The sequence below is a fragment of the Bos mutus genome, chromosome 7 (assembly GCF_027580195.1).
Source record: "Bos mutus isolate GX-2022 chromosome 7, NWIPB_WYAK_1.1, whole genome shotgun sequence".
NCBI lineage: Eukaryota > Metazoa > Chordata > Mammalia > Artiodactyla > Bovidae > Bos > Bos mutus.
In genome coordinates, this window is record NC_091623.1 from 10,530,681 (window position 1) to 10,554,193 (window position 23,513).

The following is a 23,513-nucleotide window of genomic DNA, read 5'->3' on the forward strand; positions in this document are numbered from 1 at the left end:
AGACAATTTGTAAATACCAAGTATATAAAGAAGAAAATTATAAGAACCTATTATTTTACCTCCCAACAGTAATTGCTATTATCATTTTGGAATATTTATTTTCTAGCCTCTTAATCTGTTTATGTATTTGGGTAATGTGTTTTAAAACTTGGAACTATATGTACTATGTAGTACCCTACTCATTTTACTTACTATGTCATGAATGTGTTCTTTTTCTGAAAATATTATTCTGATATAAGTTTTCTTTAACAGCTGTGTGGCATTGTCATATGGATATACCCACACTATGCTTTTCATTTAATCTTTTTCTTCCGATGGAATTTTAATTTTCATGCATTTTTTATTATAATGCTCCAGTGAACATGATTCTATATAAATCTCTATGCATGTCACTAATTTCATCTGAAGAACTTGTGAACATTTTAAATCATGTTAATGTAGAAGGGGAAAAGAGAAAGTAGGCTAGGCTTTAATACTGGTTTAAACATTTAGGGACTTTTAAAAATAAAATTATAATTCAATTTACAAATCATATCCCAACATATTTTATGAAGTATTTTGTTGTAATGATACTTTGCTAAACCAGTTTTTATTATATGAGCGTGGAGATCCTATGTCATATTTGTTTAGAGCCCAGTTAAGGAGGGGTTCCATAAGATCAAATGACTACCCCTCAAACCTCAGGATTTTTGCAACAGCATCTTAACTCCTAAATCCTATGAAATTAAGGGTTGTACCATATACTTGTAGGATATACTTTTAATTTTTTCACTTGACTGTACTCGTATATATTTATATACAATTCAGTCGAGTTCAGTTGCTCAGTTGTGTCCAAATCTTTGTGACCGCACTGACTGCAGCACGCCAGGCTTCCCTGTCCATCACCAACTACCGGAGCTTACTCAAATTCATGTCCATCAAGACGGTGATGCCATCCAACCATCTCATCCTCTGTCGCTGACTTCTTCTGCCTTCAATCTTTCCCAGCATCAAGGTCTTTTCAAATGAGTCAGTTCTTCACATCAGGTAGCCAAAGTATTGGAGCTTCAGCTTCAGCATCAGTCCTTCCAATGAATGTTCAGTACTGATTTCTTTTAGGATTGACTGGTTGTATCTCCTTGCTGTCCAAGGGACTCTCGAGAGTCTTCTCCAACACCACAGTTCAAAAGCATCAATTCTTCGGCATTTGGCTTTCTTTATAGTCCAACTCTCACATCCATACATGACTACTGGAAAAGCCATAGCTTTGACTAGACCTTTGTTGGCAAAGTAATGTCTCTGCTTTTTAATATGCTGTCTTGGTTGGTCATAGCTTTTCTTCCAAGGAGCAAGAATCTTTTAATTTCATGACTGCAGTCACCATCTGCAGTGATTTTGGAGCCCCCCCAAAATAAAGTCTCTCACTATTTCCATGGTTTCCCCATCTATTTGCCATGAAGTGATGGGACCATATGCCATGATCTTAGTTTTCTGAATGTTGAATTTTAAGCCAGCTTTTTCACTCTCCTCTTCCACTTTCATCAAGAGGATCTTTAGTTCTTCTTCACTTTCTGCCATAAAGTTGGTATCATCTGCATATCTGAGGTTATTGATATTTCTCCAGTCAATCTTGATTCCAGCTTGTGCTTCATCCAGCCTGACATTTTGCATGATGTACTCTGCATATAAGTTAAACAATCAGGGTGACAGTATACAGTCTTGACATACTCCTTTTCCACTTTGGAACCAGTCTGTTGTTCCATACCCAGTTCTAACTGTTGCTTCTTGACCTGCATACAGATTTCTCAGGAGGCCGGTCAGGTGGTCTGTTATTCCCACTTCTTTAAGAATTTTCCACAGTTTGTTGAGATCCACACAGTCAAAGGCTTTGGCATAGTCAATAAAGCAGAGGTAGTTGTTTATCTGGAACTCTCTTGCTTTTTCAATGATCCAGCAGGGGTTGACAATTTGATCTATGGTTCCTCTGCCTTTTCTAAATCTAGCTTGATCATCTGGAAGTTCACAGTTCATATACTGTTGCAACCTGGCTTGGAGAATTTTGAGCATTACTTTGCTAGCATGTGAAATGAGTGCAATTGTGCAGTAGTTTGAACATTCTTTGGCATTGCTTTTCTTTGGGATTTAAATGGAAACTGACCTTTTCCAGTCCTGTGGCCACTGCTGAGTTTTCCAAATTTGCTGGCATATTGAGTGCAGCACTTTCACAGCATCATCTTTTAGGATTTGAAATAGCTCAACTGGAATTCTGTCACCTCCACTAGCTTTGTTCATAGTGATGCTTCCTAAAGCCCACTTGTCTTTGCATTCTAAGATATCTGGCTCTAGGAGAGTGATCACACCATTGTGGTTATCTGGGTCATGAAGATCTTTTTTGTATAGTTCTTATGTGTATTCTTGCCACCTCTTCTTAATATCTTCTGCTTCTGTTAGGTCCATACCACTTCTTCCCTTTATTGTATCCATGTTTGGATCAAATGTTCCCTTGGTATCTCTAAATTTCTTGACGAGATCTCTAGTCTTTCCTATTCTATTGTTTTCCTCTTTCTTTGCATTGATCACTGAGGAGGGCTTTCTTCTCTTATTGCTATTCTTTGGAACTCTGCATTCAAATGGGCATATCTTTCCTTTTCTCCTTTGTCTTTAGCTTCTCTTCTTTTCACAGCTTTGTAAGGCTTCCTCATGTTTATTTATACATATGTGTATAAATATTTGTGTGCTTAGTCATGTCCAGCTCTTTGTGACCCCGTGGACTGTAGCCCATCAGGCTCTTCCGTCCATAGGGTTTTCCAGGCAAGAATACTGGAGTGGATTGCCATTTCCATCTCCAGGGGCTCTTCCTAACCCAGGGATCAAACCCACATCTCCTATATCTCCTACAGTGGGAAGCAGATTCTTCACACTGTGTCACCTGGAAAGCCCATAAGTATAAACATATTAAACATGTATGTTGGATAAATCACAGAGAACATACAGCGTGTATTAAGCACAATAAAATATTTACACATTTATATTCATGAACATACATGAAAATCATATTTATTAAATGTATATTATATTATTTAAAGAATTTGCACATAGAGTTGGGGGCTTTGATTGGATTTGGTTGTGACGTATTTTAATCAGATGATCATTAGAACAATTAACAATAAATTCCAGGTCATATAATACCCTGATCTACTATTAGTTTCCATTTGCCCTAACTATAAATTATTGACTAGAGTTTATTTCAAAAGGAACTCTTGCTTCCTGGTTCAAAATACACAAACACCAGAACACAAAAGATGGAATCAAGAGACAAAGGCAAGGATGACTGGATTTTTCTGTCTATTTTGTATGTGTCTGTGGGAAGCTTTCCACCTATACAACAAATCATCTCTGGGGAGGACACTGTCATGATATGAGAAGGGCACGAAGAATGAAATGATGTCTGATTCCTGTGGGAAAAATAGGTCTTATGTGAAAATTAATCTCAGTGTGTTACAACATTTGCTATATAAACCTGAACAAAAAAAGAAGAAAAAAAAATAAAACATTGTGAGAAGATGCTTTTCCCCACTGAAGCTATCTTTTATAGTCATCTCTGCAGTTTCGTGGGGCACTGCCAAGGTGAATGCAGTATAAGGCATGGTGTCTTGGAGGGCTCAGTCATTGTGTAGCCAGCACATGTGCTGCCGGAATGGGCCCTGGCAGAGGACTACCCTGTCCTCATGAAGCCTTGACTCTGACACTAATTTACTTATATTACCTTGGCAAGTCAGTGACCCTCTGGAAGCTTCAATTCTCTTCCCTAAAGTGAGAGTAAGAAACATGAATGATCCTTAAGATCCCTCAGGTTACTCCTTCTATGTCTGCTTTTCTGAAGACTCAGTCTCAGCTCTTCAACTGACTTGCCAGACCTTTGAATATATCTAGTCATAATTAATTTCAGAATTAATTATTAAGACCACAGTATGAGAGATCTGATGAGCAAGAAAGCAACTATATTTAAATGTGTAGATACATGTGAATGCCATTTGGAATAGAGAACCTCCAGCATGTGTGCTCAGTCATGTCTGACTCTGTGTCCGCGTGGATAATAGCCCTCCAGACTCCTCTGTCTGTCTGTGGAATTCTTCAGGCAAGTATACTGGAATGGGTAGCCATTCCCTTCTCCAGTGGGATCTTCTTCACCCAGGGATCGAACCCATGTTTCCTGCATTGGCAGGCAGATTCTTTACCGCAGAGCCACCAGGGAATCTGCTAAAGAACCTCCAGATGGCTCCCTGCCCCCTGCCAAAGGAGTGTCCTTTCTCCTGCACCTGCCTCCTGCCCTGAGTGTCATTTTCACGCTCACCGAGATTCTCTGTCAGATTATGTCATTCCTCTTCTTTGATCCAAGTGGATTATGTTTATAAATATTGAATGACAGACATAGCCTCCCAGTATTGCCATAAGTGGCAAATGATGTTGTAAAGGGATTAGGTATTTTGGAAAAATTCATATGGATATTAATTACATATAGGAGGAGTCAAAAAAAATCTCTTTCTTTAGGTTTTTGCTTCTTGCACTCCTGAGGAATTGAATGTTTGTTCTCCTATTATGCTTATCAGTAAATTCTTAATTTTGTTAAAGAAAAAAAAAATCCAGGGCAAGTGCTTACATTATCACCATCATCTGCTTGAAGCCTGAATTTCATTAAGTAGATTGTTAATAAAATGAGGAATGATATATCACAACTGCAACGCTGTGTCTCCCAAAGTTAATGAAGAGTTATAATTTTCTAGACGACAAATTAAAAGGCTGTTAAAATGGTTGGTAAGACTGTCAACGGATTTAGCAACATTCCAATTAAAATAGTGCATTAAAGAGAATTAGAATCTTGAATTTGGAGAAATGAGAAAATATGTTTAATATGTGATTTAATATAGTTAGGAGCCTCAGAATCTTTACATAAGATGAGATGGATATCATCTTAAAGATGACATGACACAGTTAACAAAAAGTGGGACATCAGCCATCTAATACAGTTTCACAGACTCATTCAAGAATTTGCTTGCCTCAAACATTAAAATTATGTTTTATAAATTGTAGAAATAATATTTAAGCAAGGGTAGCCTAATATATAAAAGGTTATTAGTATATATATATGATATTAATATATATTAGTAATATATGCATTTTTATATCTTCCTAGTAAATCATTGATTTTCATTTTTCTTTTTGATACTAATCGTTTGGAATACATAGAATAGTTTATAGAACATAGTGCATTTTTACATAGAATAGTCATATTTTTATTTGCTTTTTTTTTCAATTACGCTTCAGTCTTATTTATCTTCAATGATTTCCTTTTTAGAATGCCATATATAGGATTGATGTACTCGACTTTACCTAACCATTTCCTGGTTGTTAAGTAACTAGGTCACTTCATGGTTCAATAAATAATTTTGTATTTATTTACAGTAAGTTTATAGAAGTAGAATTAATATGTGAAAAGAATGACCTCCTTTGGGACTCTTGACACATCAAATAATTTTTACCATTTTACACTACCATCAGTAAATTAAGTATGGTAGGACTTCCCTGATAAATAGCAAAGACTGTGCCTGCAATGCAGAAGACCCAGGTTCAATCCCTGGGTTGGGAAGATCCCCTAGAGAAGGGAATAACTACCCATTCCAACATTCTTGTCTGGAGAATTCCATGGACAGAGGAGCCTGGCAGGCTACAGTCCCTGGGGTTGCAAAGAGTTGGACATGACTGAGTGACTAACATTTTAAAAGATACTACACTAAAAGGTAATTCAACTACAAGCTGAACAGCATTTGATGGCATCATTATTTTATAATTTTCATAAAATTAATAGATAAGATGGTACCATATGGTGGTTAACTTATTTTTAACCAATCTGCCCCAAGAATTTCACAGGTAATTAGATAACATGACCATTTTTCTCTTTTAATTTGGCTTTCTATATTTTATTCTTTGACAAGTGGTAATATGTAAGGTAGCCTGCGTATGATGCCATAATTTTCCATTAGCAAATTCTTAAGATATTCATAGAATTGAGATAAAGCTTATGGATCAGGAAGATCCTCTGGAGGAGGGCATGGCAACCCACTCCAGTATTCTTGTCTGGAGGATTCCATGGACAGAGGAGCTTGGCAGGCTGCAGTTCATGGGGTCACAAAGAGTTGGACACGACTGAGCCACTAACACTTATTTACTTTCAGTCTTCTGCTGCTAGGAATAATACTGTTTAATATAGCAAAATACCGAGTGTTTAGAAATAGACTAAAGTCAGTTAATAGACATAGTGAGGATGCTTTTTTAAGAGGTACTAAACATGAAAATTGACTCTTCCTAATTAGTATTCAGGGAGCTATAAAATCCCTCCTATTCAAAAAAAAAAAAAAAAAAGATGAGGAAGAAACAGAGGAGAAAGACCACTAACAAACAGCACATAGGTGAATGGCACCACCCTACCTACTTAATGTAAAATCTAAAAACCCGACACACCCTACTGGCTACCCACTCCCTATTCCCCTCTATCCTGCTTTATGCTTCATAATCTGACATTTGCTGATTAATCTGTTTGTCTGTGTACCCTAAGAATGTAAGCTCCATAAAGGCACTGAATTTGTGTCTCTTTGACTCATGACTATATTTTTAGGACTTGACAGAACAATGCCTGCTCCCTAATGAGTGCTTCATAAATGCTTATTGAGTGAAGGAATGGATGAGTGAATTGTGGAATATCACAGAGGAGAAACTGTGCCCAAACTCTAGTTGATACATCAAACCTGATACAAATAAATGACTTATTCCAGAGTAGTGTTGTAAACACGGAGATGTAGTTTTGGGACCATGCAGCAAATGGAGACAGAAGGCAACCAGTGAAACAGAAGATAAGATGGGATCCTGTCTGCCTCTGTCTAAGCATGTCTTCATTGCTTTCTGAGGAGGAATTAAAGATAGATTTCAGAAGCTCATTGCATATTATTGTCAGTTAGATAAGGATATACACACGTATACACATATTCATGTGAGATATCCATGAATATGCATAGCTAAGCATATAGCCATGTAAATACACATATTTACCCACACAAGATTCTGTGAGTGTCTTGTTTAAGTTAACTTTAACCTCTGCAGGGGGTATCCTGGTGCACAGAATCAGTTCATCTCAATATTTTCAAATCTTTTAAAAAGCCATTTAAGAATATCTTGAGATATTGCAATGGAGAGGAGCCTGGAATAAGTAAATTTCAATTGATAACTGCAGCTCAAGTTCTGATGTTCATACTGTGTAGGCCAGAGGTAGAGTATCCTGTGAAGAGTTATACTTTCTAATGATGCTTTTCTGAGAGCTGAGAATACAAAGAGCACGGTCTAGAATCTCCACCTTTCTCTGCACTTCCTCCCCATTACCAATATCTTCTTACGTCTCAGTGTTCTTCTCATATTCATTGGTCACTTCTTAGTCTGTCATCACATCAATGACTTGCAGTATCCTTAACCCTTGCCTTCCATCTCATCTATGATTTCCCTAACCCAACAGATTTCCCTACCTTAAAATGTCCGTGGTTATCAAAGACAGAAAATCGACTTCCTCTCAGCAGTCAGTACTGCAACTAGAAAGGCTCCTTTTGGTTGGCTGGTGATTCTGTTTATTCAAGGAATAGCCCTTGGTATTTTAAAATCAATTTTCTTTATGACTATATTTAACTCTAACTCATTTTGTAAAACTTTCTCTTATTCATACTAAGTCAAATCAGCACTAAACTGCCTCTGTGGTTGTTCTGTATCTCGGCTCTCCTCTGATCCTCCCATGGAATTGAGAGTAAGAATGCTAGAAGAGATCAGTAAAAGATCAACTTATCAACCCTACTGTTAATCACAAAGTGAATTCACTCTTAGCAGCCACCCTTCTCCAAGGACAGAGAGCACTGAGCATCTCTCTATTCTTCCTTTTGTGTGTTGTGCTCAACGGGCATTCTCCATATCTCCATTTCTGTGACTCTGCCATCAAGGACAATCTCTTAGACACTGCCTGTCATTGTGATTATTGGCAGTATCACTGAATTAAGGTAATCAGGCCACATTCATTGCGTGTACTTGGAGCAGAAGCTGAAACCACAGGTAAAATTGAAATGCCAAGTAATGGCCATTTCAGTGTTGGTTTCCTGTACTTTTTCTAAAGTACATTTGCTTTTACTTTTCCTCCTTGCCTGCTGAGATCATTGTGTGGGTGTGAGCGTCTGAGGGCTCGGGTTGATAAGTTGCAGAGGGAAAGGGAGATGGGGGAAGGCCACACAGCTTGAATAAATAAGTGCGTGAAAATATATGGTGCTCTAGCATGCCCTACTGCCATGTCTCCATCACTACACAAGGATGTCTTCGTGTATTAACTTCAGCATCAGAATTCTAAAGGCAGGGAAGCAAAAGTAGCAGCTGTGGGAGCTCCCTAAAGTGGCGCCGGGCATGACATTCTGAATTCTGAAATTGCAAACCCACAGTTCAGTGGTTGCAGCAACACAGAATGCAGATGGCGTGTTCCTTTGGATTGTCAGGGTAGTTCTACAGTGTAGAGAAATGGCTTCGGTTCACTCCTGTTGGCTCTGTCACTGCCTTTTAACACCCATGTGTCAGGAAAGCCATGCTGCAGTGACAATCATGTGTTGGTAATGGGGCTCAGAGGAGAGTACCCAGGGAAAGTTTGAAATTAACCATTTCAGAATGGAGGAGTCTTTTCCACGTGTTCCATGTTAGAGAAATGAAAAAAGGCTGCGCTGTATAGATTAGGGGGCTGCAATACTCAGATTCATTTGATGTATGTTAGGAAATTAAAGATTAGATGAAATCCTTCATTCTTTTTCCTTTTTTTTAGAATTACAAATACATGTTTTTTTTCCCCATGGCATGAATAAAGGGAGATAAGCACACATTAAAACCACCTTGGTGATTAAACCATCTTCTTTTCATCTGTAAATATCAGATAATAGAGTCAGAGTAAATACAAGACTGTAATTAACTTTAAGGCCTCGGTTGATGCACTGTAAGAATAGGGCCCAACTACTTTTCCAGTAGCAACATAGTAAAAAAAAAAATCCTCTCCATTTAGGAATCATGTTTAGAGTCTTCTCATTTCAAGGGACATTCCACCTTCTTTCACCATACAACCTTCCTGGTCAATTGAGATAATCAGGTTCCTCACCATTTGCAATAACCCTCTAGGAGACTGGTTAAGAGATGCTGGTTTGATCCCTGGGTCAGGAAGATCCATTGGAGGAGGGCACAGCAACCCACTCCAGTATTCTTGCTCAGAGAACCCCATGGACAGAGGAGCCTGCTAGGCTATTGTCTATAGGGTCACAAAGAGTCGGACATGGCTGAAGGGACTTAGTGTACACATATACTTCTGGGTATCTCCAACTTACCAACTGTTTTGTGACCCAAATCCAACAAGTGGGATCTGTACATGTGAAACATATTTAGAAAGTAATTTTTTTAAAATATTTTAGAATTACATTTTTGAAACAGTCAGCTTAGGGCTGTCTTCCATTGAGTTGAGGGAGAGAGGAGCAGTGGGGAGCATGTGTAAAGTATTATTTTCCTAGTAGAGTGATTAACTATGTCTTACAAAGGCAACTTGTCAGCTGACACTTTCTTGTATGGGGAATGTCCATGCCCACATTGCAGCCTTGTGTGTGGGTCTCACATGTGCAATCACAGATGCAAACATCCCACAACCATGCATTATTGGAGACTTAAAAATATCTACCTGTCAATCTAGGTACAGTGGGCCAATTTAGGATGACTGAGGACCCATCAGTGAAAGGAGTTTAAGACCAAGCTTAGTTTTATGGGGGCAGGCAGAACTCAATTTATTTCACCTTTGTAAGATATACTGAGCTCAGATGTCCTAATTCTGCTTGTCATCTATATGACCAGAGGCAAGTTAGTAACTTTCTCTAAATTTGAGTTTGTTTTGGAGATATTAATAATACTTTATTTTGACTTGTGAAACTTATTACATGAGAGACTCCATGTAAAAGCACTTAACACATATTACCTGGCTTTTAGAAGTCCTCAGATGCTGTTAACAATGGTCATTGTTGTCCACACAATCCCTAGGAAGGTCATGGAGGGAAAACCAAAAGTTGACATAATTTATTCATCTGCATTTGTTAAGGGCTTTCCTGGTCATTCAGGTGGTAAATAATCTGCTCACAATGCTGGAGACCCAGTTCGGTGTTCCTGGGTCAGGAAGATTCCCTGGAGAAGGAAATGGCAACCCACTCCAGTATTCTTGCATGGGAAATCCCATGGACAGAGGAGCCTGGCAGGCTACAGCCCTTTCAGAATCTTACTGTGAAAATTATTTAGGATCATAAACAGTTAATGCTGGAAGGAAACATCAAGTTTGAGTCTAATCCTCCTCATTTTACAATTGAAGAAGAAATGTTCAGGGAGGTCTAGCAAGTGACTTTTAAATGTCATACATCTATTTGGAAGAAATGACCCTGTCAGGATGCTGGGCTTATTCCAACCCAGTGTGATTTCTGCTATCACGCATAGTGCTCATATATTCCACTCTAAAAATTAACTGCACTTTTTAAGTCTTTGAAAACAAAATGATTTTAGTGTCAACTTACTATAAGTAAACCTTCCCAAAACCTATTAAATGACTGGAACCATGGGGCCAGTTAGTATCAATGATAAAACCAATTGTATAATATGTATGTGAGTGAAGTGAAAGTCACTCAGTTGTGTCCGACTCTTTGCAACCCCATGGACTCGTCCATGGAATTCTCCAGGCCACAAAACTGGAGTGGGTAGCCATTCCCTCCTCCAGGGGATCTTCCCAACCCAGGGATGGAACCCAGGTCTCCCGCATTGCAGGCAGATTCTTTACCAGCTGAGCCACAGGGGAAGCCCAAGAACACTGGAGTGGGTAGCCTGTCTCTTCCCCAGGGGCATAATATGCATAGTCACTGCCTTGTTGGGCACTGTATGCCACCAGTCTTTGACCATTCCTTCTGCAAATGCTTATTAAATCTCTGGTGTATGCCAGGCACTGTGCTAGCAATAGTGATGTATATGCTAGCAATAATGATATATAATAATGTGTATTGAACACTTATGACACTTCAGACCATGGGTTAAGGGTTGCTTCTGTAATTTGATTCAAACAGAAGCCCTATGGAATAAGTACTACTACTATTTTCATTTTATGATATATGAAGAAAAATCAAAATCAAATACGATTTAAATCCTCAGTCTAACAGTGTTTGTCTTCTGGCACGTAGTGGCTGCTCAATAAAATATTTGTTGAATGGCTAGACTTACAATCTAATACAAGTGAAGTAAATAAAAAAAAAAAAATTCATGCGCTAAAACTATCCTAGGCAGTATAAAAAACCAATGTACCAAACTACAGTTAGGGCTCAAAAGGAGATGGACTTCGTTCAGGAAAAGACCTGAATGGATAAGATTCTTAATTATGCAGGTGGATCCTGCCTTAAATCACATGTCAAATTATGGCCTTCTTTTCTGATGTATGCAGAAGCAGCTCATTCATGGCCTAGCTACACAGAAACAACAGTTTTTTAAGGGTTATTAAGACTTTCAAGTGTTTCTTTTACTTTTAGAGGGACCTCTTCCTGTAATGACAAAAATACATCTAGAACACACCTGTACTCCTAATTCCCCGTTTTGCTATTTTAAGCCACTTCCTTAGGATAAAGAGCACCTACTCTCTGAGTCTTTAAGGCCCCTCCATTTTCAAATGAACTCTCCTGTAAGCACGAAGGGACTAGGAAATTGCTAGTTCAGTCAAAAAGATGTTTATTTATTTATTTTTTAAACTGATGCTCTTCTCTGGAGATTATATTACAATTCTAGCTATGATGTATATTCACAAAATGAAGAAATTTTTGTCCAAGAGTAAAAACTCACTTATTTGGCCAGTGTATCAAAGCATGCATAAATAGTAGAGGATTTGGGGGGTATTTGGTCCAAGATAGCAAAGGAAATGGGTGCCATTCTTGAAGCTTCTTCCTTTCAGGCCTGCTTTCCTATTTTTTTTTTTCCTATATGGAGTCTGACAGACAGAGCTAACCTAGAAGCCCTGAAGTTAGTCTTATTTGGAGAGGAGACATATTTCCCCTTCTACAGACATGAGCCTTGCAGGATTTATCACCTGCTCCCAGGGTGAGAAACTTCTTTGGCAAGAATTTGTCTGCTCTAACTTGCCTTGACTTTGGTTCCTCGGCCAACTGCTTGCCCCTTGTTTTCAGGCCAGTGATTAGGTTGTTTGCTAAGAGAGAAGGGAGAAGAAGCAGCTAAGGCAGGATGCCCAAACTGCTCTGTTACCCTTGCCAGCTTCGTTTTGCTTTCCTCGTGTCTCAGCTCTAGTTATCCTCCCCTGATCAAATTTGTCTTTGCTTCTCCTTAATGGCTGCCTTGGTTTTGAATCTCTTTCCTTTTGTTCCCCTTTCTTCTTGACTTTCTTTGATTTGCTTGTTTATGATGCTCATGTATGTAAATACCGAGAAGTGTCTTTTTAAAAAAAGAAAAACTAAGAATCTAAGAACATCTGTAGGGGTTCCACTGCTGGTCATATCTCAGCCTTAGTGGGCTTGAAGTCTTATCTTGTCCTTTTTAGCTTCCACTGCCGCCCCCGAGCATCATAGAGAAATGTTCTTGGCATTTCTCTCTCTGGGAAACATTGTGGAAACACTTGTACTCTTGAGTCAGGTAGTGAAAGTGAAAGTTGCTCAGTTGTGTCTGATTCTTTGCGACCCCATGGACTATACAGTCCATGGAATTCTCCAGGCCAGCATACTGGAGTGGGTAGCTGTTCCCTTCTCCAGGGGGTCTTCCCAATCCAGGGATCGAACCCACGTCTCTTGCATTGCAGGTGGATTCTTTACCAGCTGAGCCACCTGGGAAGCCACCAGGAAAACTCAGGTAGATCAAGTTCAAATCCCAGTTCATTTCTCCCCAGCTGTGTGACCTCAGTTCCTCATTTGCAAAATGAAGGTATTTCCTTTTGCTGTAGTATTACAAAGATCAAATACCATGGCTAATATTGATGGTTAGCCTAGTGCTCAGGAAATCTTAATTTTCTACCCCCCTCCCTTTTTTCCTCTCGCTATTCTTCCTTGAAGGTGGAAAAAATCTAACACTGTTATCCAAAAGAGAAACAAGGAGGAATGAAGGATGAAATGGTTAAAACTCCAATTTTCCTTTTCTGTACTTAACCAGTGGGTCACTCAAGGTACTTCACAATTTGCTGAGAGAACCATTAAATACCATTAGTAGGTCATCTGCCACTGACTCTAAAACTATAGTCTTTAAAATTCACACAAATAGGGAAATCATCCTAATTGCTCCGATCACTTTGATTTGGGCCACAAGGCCATGGTGACAGATGCACTAAGCATCGCATAAATACCAGGGTGTTTCCTTTAGCTGGCATAATTTGCAGGATACAAATGGTCATGTGCTATCATTATGTAATATGATATCATTTAAAAATGTAAAACTGTAACTAGGCTATTTTGACCAATTGGCCCTGCATCTTTAACTGTCTTGTTGAACACACTTCCATTTATTCTGGTCTCATTTAAATGACCCTCACATCCCAAGGTGCCTGATATTTGGTCTTTTCTCCTTCAAACCCTGAAAGGAGAATTTACATTAATACAGTATACAGAACTGGACTGAACTTTGGAGACTAGATAGTCTTTTAAAAGTCCTTTAACTATGAGATGTTTGATTCTAGTCCAGTCTTCACAATGTACAGATAAAGAAACCTATCTGAGGGAGTGAATTTACCAGGCATGGCTAAGTGGAATGAGCAGCTGGTTCAGAATTTGACAAATCTTCCTGACCTAGGTTAGGCCGAAAAATTAGGTTTGTATCCTTGTGCATGTAAAGATATGTGTTTCTGTGTATATATGTATATTCTCCCCAGCTAGAAAAGGTGTTGAGATACTGAGATCCCTGCAAATGTCACACTTCTGGGGGTTTATGTTTTATTTTTCCTAAATGCAATCATTTTTATTCACCAGTAATCAAAATTATGTGCTCATTTTTGAAACATAAAACAATTCATAAAGAACACTAAAACTGCCTGAAATTCCAGAAGTAACATCTATAAAGGTCTTGATAAATGTTATGTTGATACATTTTAAATTTCATAAAAGCATATGTAAAACTTCTGAAGTAAGATCAGTACTTGGTTGGTCCTGATGGCAAGACTTACATTTTAACCAAAAGCGTGATGTAGGCCAACACTCCTCAACGTGTGGTCTGGGACCAGAAATATCATCACCTGTGAACTTGAGAGAAATGCAAATCATCAGGCCCCACGTAGGACCTACTAAATCAGAAACTTTGGAGCTGGGCCCAGAGATACGGGTTTTTTACAAGCCACCTGACTGTTCTGATGAAAGACCACGTCAGAGAGGCTTTGGTATAAGGGACATTTGAAAGATCTGAGTTTGCATTCATCTTAGCTGTGACACTCATTAGATGGTGACCTTGAGTAAGTTAGTCACCCAACTGTGAGCGCTGGGTTCTTCATGGTGAAGTACAGATAATATTTCCCTTGAAGTGCTGGTGTGGAGATTAGAGACAGATTATGTGGAGTATTGAATACAATGGCTAGCCCATTGAAGGAGCTCAGCTGATGACCGCATTACATGAGGCCATCATAGCTTTCATCAGCTGTTCCATTGGATGGCTCATCCTTGAGAAATATAGTTGCATGTGCTCTCAAAGAGAAACTCACTGTTGTTCATATTTAAAATTGCAAACGGTGTTTAGCCAGAGAGATGTGATTGCTGTCTGTTTCCAAATGTGAGCTCCTCAGAAACAGCATGTGATTCATCCTTGCCAACTGTCTCATTTTAAAGGAACATAACTATTTTTTAAAGCATTTTAAACTATATATTTTGAGCTAATAATTCTGGACACGAGCTTCTCCGAGGAGAACTCCAATTTTATTGTAAAACTCTGAACTACAGATGTGAAACTATATGGGATTTTGTCCTTCTCTATTTACCACAAATAGAAAGATCTAAATAGACCCAGGGTGTTAAATCCCTCTTCCTAAGAAGATTAACAGTCACTTGGGAAACAGTGCATTTGGGTAGAACCAAAGAAAAGACTATAGAAATAAATATGAAATAGAAATAAATATGACTGTATGTGTTTTTAGTTTTATTTGTAATGTCTTAAGATAATAGTCCTGGAGTTATTCTATGACCAGGTAAATTGATCTTAGGGAAGGTGGCTGAAATAAGTTACGAGGTAAAAGAAGCAGACCCTACAGAGGGTCCAGATGGACTGAATTTGGCCCAACCTGGCCCAGAGTAGCAAACGTCAATATCTGTGCCTTGCAATCTTATTCAACTGCAAGCTTGCCTTAGCAGCCCCTACTGGCAGCTGGGTATAGAGATGTTTAGTAAGTCTTGGGAGAATGTGCCTTCCATTTCTGTTCCATGTGTTTTAATCACCTTAAATTGAGAACAGTTCAGTTCAGTTGCTCAGTCATGTCCAACTCTTTGTGACCCCATGAATCACAGCATGCCAGGCCTCCCTGTCCATCACCAACTCCCAGAGTTCACTCAAACTCATGTCCATCGAGTCTCTGATGCCATCCAGCCATCTCATCCTTTGTCGTCCCCGTCTCCTCCTCCCCCAGTCCCTCCTAGCATCAGGGTCTTTTCCAATGAGTCAACTCTTCGCATGAGGTGGCCAAAGTATTGAAGTTTCAGATTCAGCATCAGTCCTTTCAATGAACACCCAGGACTGATCTCCTTTGGAATGGACTGGTTGGATCTCCTTGCAGTCCAAGGGACTCTCAAGAGTCTTCTCCAACACCACAGTTCAAAAGCATCAATTCTTCAGTACTCAGCTTTCTTCACAGTCCAACTCTCACATCCATACATGACCACTGGAAAAACCATAGCCTTGACTAGACAGACCTTTGTTGGCAAAGTAATATTTCTGCTTTTCAATATGCTATCTAGGTTGATCATAACTTTCCTTACAAGGAGTAAGTGTCTTTTAGTTTCATGGCTGCAATCACCATCTGCAGTGATTGTGGAGCCCCAAAAAATAAAGTCTGACACTGTTTCCACTGTTTCCCCATCTATTTCCCATGAAGTGATAGGACCAGATGCCATGATCTTCCTTTTCTGAATGTTGAGCTTTAAGCCAACTTTTTCACTCTCCACTTTCACTTTCATCAAGAGGCTTTTTAGTTCCTCTTCACTTTCTGCCATAAGGGTGATGTCATCTGCATATCTGAGGTTATTGATATTTCTCCCGGCAATCTTGATTCCAGCTTGTGCTTCTTCCAGCCCAGCATTTCTCATGATGTACTCTGCATAGAAGTTAAATAAACAGGGTGACAATATACAGCCTTGACATACTCCTTTTCCTATTTGGAACCAGTCTGTTGTTCCATGTCCAGTTCTAACTGTTGCCTCCTGACCTGCATATAGGTTTCTCAAGAGACAGGTCAGGTGGTCTGGTATTCCCATCTCTTTCAGAATTTTCCACAGTTTCTTGTGATCCACACAGTCAAAGGCTTTGGCATAGTCAATAAAGCAGAAATAGATGCTTTTCTGGAACTCTCTTGCTTTTTTGATGATCCAGCGGATGTTGGCAATTTGATCTCTGGTTCCTCTGCCTTTTCTAAATCTAGCTTGAATATCTGGAAGTTCACCGTTCACGTATTGCTGAAGCCTGGCTTGGAGAATTTTGAGCATTACTTTACTAGCGTGTGAGATGAGTGCAACTGTGTGGTAGTTTGAGCATTCTTTGGCATTGCCTTTCTTTGGGATTGGAATGAAAACTGACCTTTTCCAGTCCTGTGGCCACTGCTGAGTTTTCCAAATTTGCTGGCATATTAGGATTTGCAATAGCTCAACTGGAATTCCATCACCTCCACTAGCTTTGTTCGTAGTGATGCCTTTCTAAGGCCCACTTGACTTCACTTTCCAGCATGTCTGGCTCTAGGTGAGTGATCACACTATCGTGATTATCTGGGTCGTGAAGCTCTTTTTTGAACAGTTCTTCTGTGTATTCTTGAGAACAGATTGCTATTAAAAACTTTCAACAATTTCAGAAAGATTTTTTAAAAATTAACCAATGAAATGACATAACGCAATGACAATATTTAAGTAGGAATATTATGGCAGATAAATTTTGGGAGATTTACTGCTAATGGCCACTTGACATTTTTAAATAGAGCATTTTAGTAAATCACTGGAAATTAGCTGACAAGAATTTATATCCATCTATTTAAATGATACTTATAAATAAGTAAATATGGTTTAAATATAGTTTGAGTGATGCTGGAGTTTATAGCAGCAAATGTTCTAGTGTAGGTTTGTGTTCTAATCTGAGACCAATTCAATAAGCATCTATCGTAATTTCATTTAAGCCAGGAAATATGCTAGTTCTTGAAGACCCACAGAAGAGAAAAACCGAATTCTGGAAATCTAGGAATAATAGCCCATATTAGAGTCCAGCATCCTTTACGTCAGAAAACCTTCTTTCTTCCTTGTATAACATCCTATACAAGGGAACTTACATGACTTCCAGTTCATAATTTAGAATTGTTCTATTTCTGTTCTTAATTATATCTTGTGGGGTTTAGCTTACATGCAATTCAAGAGCTATAAGCCATGTAACTGTTTATAATAAATGCCCATGGGATATTTTCATCATGTATGCGTTAATTCATTCATTCTGCAAGTATTTATTATGTGTGTTCAAAGGTGTACCAGTCATTGTTCTAGGATAGCAGCAGTGAACACTCCAAGATATGTGCTGGATTGTACTTACATTCTGCAGTGGAGACATCAACCATGAACTTGTAAATAAGTTAATTGCAGTGAGTGGCAGGTGTTAAGAACAAAAAGATAAATAGAAAATATATAGAGTACTTTGAAGAAGAGTGAAGAAAGTACACAACTTTCTGCAAAGATCTCTCTGGAAAGGTGGTGTTTGAATTGGAACCTAGAGGAGGAGCAGAAGCCTGTGCTGTAGAAATCAGGGTGAAGGGCATTCTGAGTAGAGGAATGGTCAGTGCACAGCCCAGAGAAGGGAATATACTCTCTGTGGTTTGGGATTTAAAAAAAAAAAAAAAAAAGCCAGGATGAATTGTTAGAGAAATGTAAATTAAAACTACAATAAGTTAACACCTAACACCAGTTAGAAAGGATATCATTAAAATGTCTACAAATAATCAATGCTGGAGAGTGTGCAGAAACGGAAACCCTCCTACACTAATGATGGGAATGTGGTTGGAGAAGCCACTATGGAAAACTATATGGAGATTCTTAAAAACTAAAAACAGTTACCATATAATTCAGCAATGCCACTCCTGAGCATACATCTGGATAAAACTATCATTCAAAAAGGTACCTGTACCCCAATTTTCATAGCAGCATTATTTAGAATAGCCAAGACATGGAAACAACCTAAGTATCTATTGACAGATGAATGGATAAAGAAGAAGTGGTACATATACACAACAGAACAAGCATGGAAGGACCTAGAGATTGTCGTATGAGTGAAGTAAGTCAGACAGAAAAAGACGGGTATCACATGATATCACTCACACGTGGAATCTAAAAACACGGCACAAATGAACTTATGTAGTGTTCATCAAATAACAGAGAAAGCTCTGTTATTTACAAAACAGAGTCACAGCTACAGAAAACATACTTATGGCTACCAAAGACGGGAATAAATTGGGAGACTGGAGTTGACATACACACTGCTGCTGCTGCTGCTAGGTCACTTCAGTCGTGTCCAACTCTGTGTGACCCCATAGACGGCAGCCCACCAGGCTCCCCTGTCCCTGGGATTCTCCAGGCAAGAACACTAGAGTGGGTTGCCATTTCCTTCTCCAATGTATGAAAATGAAAAGTGAAAGGGAAGTCGTTCAGTTGTGTCCGACTCTGAGCAACCCCATGTACTGCAGCCCACCAGGCTCCTCCGTCCATGGGATTTGCAAGGCAAGAGTACTGGAGTGGGGTGCCATTGCCGTCTTCATATACACACTACTATATATAAAATAGATAACTAAAAAGAACCTACTGTATAGCATGGGAAACTCTACTCTCTAATGACCTATATGGGAAAAGAATCTAAAAAAGAGTGCATATATGTGTATGTATAGCTGATTTACTTTGCTATACAGCAGAAACTTACACAACATTGTAAATAACTGAAAATGTATTTTTAAATTAAAAAATTTGAAAAGAAAGCAAGTTTATGGTCACCATAGGGAATAGTGAGGAGAGCATGCTCAGTCATTCAGTTGTGACCCATTCTTTCCAACTCCATGCACTCTAGCCTGGCAGGCTTCTCTGTCCATGCCATTTTCCAGACAGTGATACTGGTGTGGGTTGCCATTTCATTCTCCAGGGGATGTTCCTGACCCAGGGATTGAACCCACATCTCCACATTGGCCAGTGGATTCTTTACTACTGAGCCACCTGGGAAGCCCCAGTGAGGGGTGGAAGTGAAGTCACTCAGTTGTGTCTGACTCTTTGCGACCCCATGGACTATAGCCTATCAGGCTCCTCCGTCCATGGGATATTCCAGGCAAGAGTACTGGAGTGGATTGCCATTTCCTTCTCCAGGGGATCTTCCCTACCCAGGGATCGAACCCAGGTCTCCCACATTGTGGGCAGATGCTTTATCCTCTAAGCCACCAGGGAAGCCCCTAGTGAGGGGTAGGGGAAGGATAAATCAGGATTTGGGGATTAACATATACACACTACTATATATGAAATGGGAGAAGGCAATGGCACCCCACTCCAGTACTTTTGCCTGGAAAATCCCATGGTTGGAGGAGCCTGGTAGGCTGCAGTGCATGGGGTCACTAGAGTCGGACACGACTGAGCGACTTTACTTTCACTTTTCACTTTCCTGAATTGGAGAAGGAAATGGCAACCCTCTCTAGTGTTCTTGCCTGGAGAATCCCGGGGACGAGGAAGCCCAGTGGGCTGCCGTCTCTGGGGTCGCACAGAGTCAGACACGACTGAAGCGACTTAGCAGCAGCAGCAGCATATATAAAATAGATAAACAATAAGTATAGTATAGCACAAAGAACTATGCTCAACATTTTGTTCTGTGCTTAGTCACTCAGTCATGTCTGACTCTTTGCAACCCTATGGATTGTAGCCTGCCAGGCTCCTCTGTCCATGGGGATTGTCCATGGACAGGCAAGAAATTCCCCAGGCAAGAAAACTGGAGTGGGTTGCCATGCCCTCCGGGAGTCTTCCCAACCCAGGGATCGAACCCAGGTCCCTCACATTGTAGGTGGATTCTTTACTGACTGAGCCACCAGGAAAGCCCCACCATCTTGTAATAGCCTATAAAAGAAAAGAGTCGGGAAAGAATATATATGTATGTATGTATAACTGAATCCCTTTGCTATAAACCCGAAACTAACACAACATTGTAAATTCACTATACTTAAAAAAAAAGGCCAGCATGACTGAACATTTGTAGATGAGAGAGGGAAATTATCCTAGAAAATGAGTTTGGTGAACATATGTACATATTTTGGAGGCTTCTGGAGGCTCTAGTTTGGTATTTTTTGATATTGTAATGGGAAGTCATTAGTTTTAAAGCATGGAAAGTAGTGGAGGCTTGCCTGGTGGCTCAGATAGTAAAGAATCTGCCTGCAGTGCAGGAGATGAGGGTTTGATCCCTGGGTCAGGAAGATCCCTGGAGAAAGAAATGGCAACACACTCCAGTATTCTTGCCTGGGAAATCCCATGGACAGAGGAGCCTGGCGGGCTGCAGTCCATGGGGTCACAAAAGACCGACAGGACTTAGCAACTAAAAAAACAAATGAAAAGTGCATTTGCTTTGTTGTTAAACTTCTGGAACTACCAAGAGCCTTAGTTATTTTATACTACCCTTTTAAAATGGAATAAAGTCAAGTCTTCAAAGAAGCATGTGTTTGAGGTATTGAAGAAAGCCCTAATGTTCTACCCAGTTATTAGTTCAATTCAGGAAGTATTTTTAGTTACAAAACTAAGCTAGGCCTTTTGAAAGATACAATAATGATAAAGAAATAGCTTCTATATCAAATTAGCTACATGCTATTAAGAAAAGAACTATCTAAAATTACCTATGAAATAAAATTTTAATGAAATAAATTTTATAATAGAAGCCTAAAGGAAAACCCAGTAGATCCTGAATAACATTATTCATTTATTCTACAAATATTTTTTGATTACCTGTCACATATCAGAAATAATACAGTGGTGAACAGAACACATGTGACTCTTGCTTTTATGGGATCTGCAGTCCATTTATAAATATAGTCCATATGCAGTCCATATGAAATATAGTCACAAATTAGAATAAATGTAATGAGAAGAAAAGAATGGCATTTAAGGGAATACGGACATGTAGACATTTAATATCAATTGAATTTATGAATGAATGGTGAATAATAGGATAACAGAGAGTGACATGCTTTACACAGCACAGTCAGAAAAAGTCTCTCTGAGAAACTACCATTTAAGCTGTGATCAAAAGAAAGTGAAGACATTATCAATTCAAAAGACTTCAGGGAGAAGCAGCCGCTACGTAGAGGGGCAAGTGTATGAAGGTCTTGTGTCATAAAGCCAGAGGGATGACACTGAAGAAGGAGAGACTGGCAAAATCGGGTACTGCCTTGCAGGCCATAAAGAGTTAAGTCACATTCTAAGTCAATAGGTAAGCGACTGCAGGACTTCATAGGTTTCAAGGATCCTCCTAATCTCTGCCAAACAAACTGACTAAGTGGGGACAAGAGCTGATAATGGCAAACCATTTATGATGGTAGTATTTTAAGTTAGATAAAAAGTGATGGTGGTTAGGCTGAAGAGAGAATATAGATGAATAAAAGTGGATGGGCCAAACGTTTTCCAGATACAGTCACTGAATGAAGTGGAATGATGTATTTTCCTTCTTTCAGTTTTTTAAGCTAAAAACTTGGGAGTTCTGCTTGACATAGAATGAAGTGTGACTCTCTTCTTTAAAAAATCTGTCTTATTCCTCTGTTCAAACCCTCCAGTGGTTCCCCATAACATTAAAAGGAAAAGATAAAATTCTGTTTGACCTGCTGCTGCTGCTGCTAAGTCGCTTCAGTTGTGTCCAACTCTGTGCAACCCCATAGACGGCAGCCCACCAGGCTCCCCTGTCCCTGGGATTCTCCAGGCAAGAACACTGGAGTGGGTTGCCATTTCCTTCTCCAATGCATGAAAGTGAAAAATGAAAGTGAAATAGCTCCGTTGTGTCTGACTCTTAGCAACCCCATGTACTGCAGCCCACCAGGCTCCTCCGTCCATGGGATTTTCCAGGCAAGAGTACTGGAGTGGGTTGCCATTGCCTTCTCCTCAGTTTGACCTACAGTCCCCTAAATCCTCTTCTCTCATGTTAAATTTATGCATCAGTTTCCTACTAGTGTCCTCCTAACTAAATCTGAGCCAGCCACACTGGCTTTCTCCCAGAATTCAAGCACAGTGATCATGCTCTATCTCATGCTACTTACCCTTGGTATTCCTTCTGAATGGAATTACCTAGATATACATGAAAGCAATATTTCACTTTCTTTGGCTCTTGGCTCAAATACCCCCTTTACTGAGGTCTTCCTTGGTCACTTATCTAAATGTTCAAACCCTCCTCACCAGTATACTTTATCCTTTCTCTCTGCTTTATTTTTCTTCTTAGTATTTACCAGTATCTAATGAAGTTTATAGTTTATTTATTTTTACTCTTTTGCCTGCATATTCACTAAAATATAAATTCAATACACATTGATTGAATGATTAAATAAATGGCCATAGTTGCAGAAGAAGGTAGTGCCTTCTGGGATAATGCTGTTACAATAGCTAAAGTTTATTGACAATTGGAATTTGTCAGGGGTTGAATTTATTGACTCCTTACAACAACAACTTTCTCAGTGTGAGGAGTTTGGCTACAGGTGGATAGATTTGGGGCTGGTTGAAAGAATCTTAAATAGCTTCCCAAGAAGTTTGGACACAGTGCTATGGATATTTAGGGTTTATTAGATTTTTAAAGAGGAAGATGGTACAATGTGTCCTATGTTTTGAGTTAATAATAACGGAGAATAGTATGAAGGAGGAAGCATACATTTGGAATGAGGAAAAATATGTCAGGAAATTCCTCAATTTAGAGAGTATAGGTCAAATGTCCAAACTTGAGTTTTGAATATGGAATTGGAAAGAAGATATAGGGGGTGGAAATTATGGCTTCTTAATTTTAGTACAGTTCACTGTTGGGGTTAATGGGCTTATTTCTCATTAAGACAATTGGTTTAGTTTTTCATAACCCCAGTTTCTCACAAGGGCTCCCCAGGTGGCTCCATGGTAAAGAATCCACCTGCCAATGCTGGAGACATGGGTTCAATCCCTGGGTCAGGAAGATCCCCTGGAGAAGGAAATGGCAACACACTCCACTCTTCTTGCCTGGAA

At 39.3% G+C, this 23,513-nt stretch overlaps 1 protein-coding gene across 2 annotated transcripts in view; it reads left to right on the forward strand.

Moving 5' to 3' along the window:
• LOC138988472 (teneurin-2-like) overlaps window positions 1-23,513 on the forward strand; it is a 427,877-nt gene that overhangs the window by 365,300 nt on the left and 39,064 nt on the right. The gene's annotated exons all lie outside the window — the stretch shown is intronic.